Source organism: Lepisma saccharinum, chromosome 8 (assembly GCF_977018435.1).
Source record: "Lepisma saccharinum chromosome 8, izLepSacc3.1, whole genome shotgun sequence".
NCBI classification, from domain to species: Eukaryota; Metazoa; Arthropoda; class Insecta; order Zygentoma; family Lepismatidae; genus Lepisma; species Lepisma saccharinum.
In genome coordinates this window covers 41,452,935-41,456,844 of record NC_139236.1, presented here as the reverse complement: position 1 = coordinate 41,456,844, position 3,910 = coordinate 41,452,935, and positions in this window count along the sequence as shown.

The following is a 3,910-nucleotide window of genomic DNA, read 5'->3' as shown; positions in this document are numbered from 1 at the left end:
TTTCATTTATCTGGTTTATATAAACAGTCATGGACGGGGAAGTGAAACCCTCTCTACTCTGGGTGTTATTTGACCTGTAGCTTGCACTAATGGGTTTGGATGCATCGTAATCCGTCTCCACAGGTTATCCCGAGCAATATGTAGTAAATCTTCAATCCTGGGCTGTTCCATGTCTTCGTGGAGTTGTTGTATACGTGTCGCTAACGGGTAATGACCAATGTATCTGAGTGCTCTGTTTTGTACATATTGCAATTTCTGTAAATGTGTTTTAGCGGCCTGTAACCACATGTAGGGCCGGATATAATAATATAGGTCTAATCATCATTTGATACAGATGGAGTCTTGTTTCAATTGACAACGCTGGTGATCTTAGTAGAGGCATGAGATATCCTGTTCTTTGTTTTGCCCTTCTTGCCACCTCATCTAGATGTGGGCCAAAAGTCAGTCTTGTATCAAGGCTTATTCCTAGGTACTTTATCTTATTGACCGTAGGGACTGGCGTCTGGAATATTTGAAGTTTGATTTTCTCCCTAGCTCCACTCGATGCAAAAACTATGGTGTTGCTTTTTGTTGGATTTATTTTTATTTTCCATTTCTGAGTCCATTTTATTAATTCTGGCACATACTTGTTAATCCGTTTTTCGCAAGTGGACAGTAATTTTGCATGTACTAACAATTGTAACGTAATAGTGGGGTCTTACGTGATCGCACGAAGTAATTAACTGGAAACGGCCGTACGGCAATCACATATGAAAAAGGAAATTTAAGACCCACACTTTATGTTACAGGTTGTATTTTTGTGTCGTACTTCCTGCACGGTGCTGAGTAGTATAAAAGTATATACAACCAGGACCACTTATAAGTGTAGAAAAGAAGAGGTCATTTGATTAAACAGCCCGATTTGCCCACACTTAAAATTATGCCAAGATCCTCTTATTCCCCATTTCTTCAAGTGTGATATGCTCTTAATCCTCAAGAATTTTGAATCATAGTGTAGAAAAGAAGAGTTCATATGCCCCGATTTGCCCACACTTAAAACTATGTCAAGAGGGGGCATATAGCCCAATCGGCCATGTGTGTACATAGTTAAATCTAAAGAATTTTGAATTCTAGTGTAGAACTCCCCTCAGACAGATTTGCCCATGTGTGTAAAAGCTACATCTCTCAGTTTGTTGTCCATAAACTTGTCAAAAATATGCCCTCTCTTGATATTTTTTTTGGCTACACTTAAAACTAAGGCAAAATGCCACACACACACACACACACACACACACACACACACACACACACACACACCTACACACCCACACCCACACACACACATACACACACACACACACACACACACACACACACACACAAAGCACATTGTTGAACCCAACTGATATTTTTTATTAAGTATAGAGTTTTGATTTGAACCCCAAGAAATTTTATATAAATACCAAAGCCAAAAATATTCACACACATACACACACACACACACACACTAAATATACAAAACACACTGCAAAACCCAACTGATATTTTTTATTAAGCATAGAATTTTGAATTGAAGCCCAGGAAATTTTATATAATAAACAACAACAAAAATGCCGAATCAAAAATATTGTAATCAATGCAATGAGAATATATCCAGCCCCAATTGGATTAAGCACCAAAAGAATTGTAATCCAGATAAAAGCAGAATTCTCACAAAAATATGCCCAAAATGCCATAGAAAATATAACATGAAATATTTCTCTTATGCTTGTTCTGCACAGTCATCAACATTTCCAAACAAAATTGAATGGAAATATTTGTGTGATTGCCCTGTATAACTTAGATTGCAAGGCCATATTTTGTAATTTTCTAAACCAAGAACTAGACCCTGTGCACCAGAAACAGGCCATAAAATGCCTCTCCACAAATTATGTGAGCATCATGGAGCACACAATACATTTTACAATTTTGAGAATCTTAATTTAAATTCAGGAACAAGAGATTTGGATTTGATGTATCAGGAAATATCTCTTTTTTTCAAAAAATGTTTGCATCTTGAATCAACCTGCAAACAATATTACATGTTAGGCTGGGCTATCTCAACAGCAGAAGATACATGATTATCTCAGTCATGTTCAACATCTGAGAATTGTATGCATCAAAATATTGCAGGTGATGATTAAAATCTGCACCACTATACAACATTCCACTATCTGTTGTAACAAATTCTGCCTTTTGGAACCTATCCAGATGCATCATCAAAAATCTAAAATGTTTCCAGTTTGAGCTCTAATTGGGAAGGATCTCAAAATCATAGAATCTCCCCACACTTGCATGATTTGAAAACCATCCGCCATAAAAGTAAAAATCAAAATAATAATAAAAAAACAACAAACTGTCCCACAATTCTCCTGCAAGAATTATACTTGTGGCACTCAAAATCAGTGATGTATTTTAAGTTTAGATAATTGAATTTTTGTGTGCTGTTCAGGGCCCAGCGGAACTCTGTTTCATTATTGATTGAAAATAAATCATACTCTGAGAGTGTTGAGAATCTAATTTTGAAATCAGGAAGAAGAGATTCAGATCTAATATATTTTGCAACATCTCTTCTGTCAAAAAATGACATGAGCATTGATCCTATTGTGCACCTACACAATTGTGGAGAGCAATCATGTAGATATAAACAGAAATTGTACATGGCTCTGTGTACCTCCCGATCAGAATTTGAGGTTGAGATTTGAAGATTGCAAAAAATTGCAGTTTAAAGGTTCAAAATATCTCAAATCATGAAATTTTATCTTCAAACTCAGCAAATACAGAATAATCTCATTTGCATTTATGACCCCTGAGATATATTTTTCCCTTCTAACAAAATCCGCACCAGAAAACACCAAGCCTGTATCTGTGGTTACAAATTCAAAATCATCATAGGATTTCAAATAAGTATCATAATTTAAATGTTTCCAGTTCTCAGATATGTCAAATGGGATATGAAAACAATACATTGATTCAAAATATTTTGTTGTGAACCAATAATTTTTTCTGTAACAATCATAAAAACCTACAAACAGCCCAACAATTCTCCTGTGCAACAGATATATGCATTTTTCCTTCTTGCCCAACAATCCCAGATGTATGCATCCAAATTCATGGTCACTGTCAAGCACCCACCTAAATTCTGTCTCATTTCTAACTGCAAACACATCATATTCACATAAATCGGAAAATGCAAGCTTGAACCTTTCCAACAGTGATTCCGATTGTATATATTGTGACAAATTCCTTCTCTCAAAAAATATTGCAACAAGTGCTGTGTGTTATCCTTCTAAAACAATGACACATTCAAAAATGCAATGCTGTAATTTTTTAAGAGCATGCCCAACACTATGCTTAATAATATTGTTCCTTTGTTGCTGATAATCCCGATTTATTTCCAAATCACACTGCCCGGGATACATGTTTGCTGAACAATATTCCAAAATTGGAACTGTAGCAACTATGTATGTATTATTGGGAGCTTAGATAATTGTTCCCCACACCTGCATGTTTCATTCCAAGAGGTTTTGTCTAGGCACAGTGCAAGGCACTTACTGCTGCAATTTCTGAATTTTTGCCTCAGAAAATACAGAACTAGCTTATTCAGGCATTTGTGCTTTATATACCCAACAAGATCCGGGTGGAAATCATCTGCACTGAACAAGTGCCCATCATCTGTGGTCACAAATTCAATATTCCTATTAAACAGATTGGGATTGGAAATTATTCTGTTCAAAAATTTAAAATGCACCCAATTTAAGCTCTGATCAGCCATGAGCTCTAAATCATAATCTTCATACCCATCACAACAATTGCTGTACCAACATTCATCAAACAATTTCAACCTGCAGAAATAATAATAGCTCCCAGTGTGGTGATGCACAAACAATCC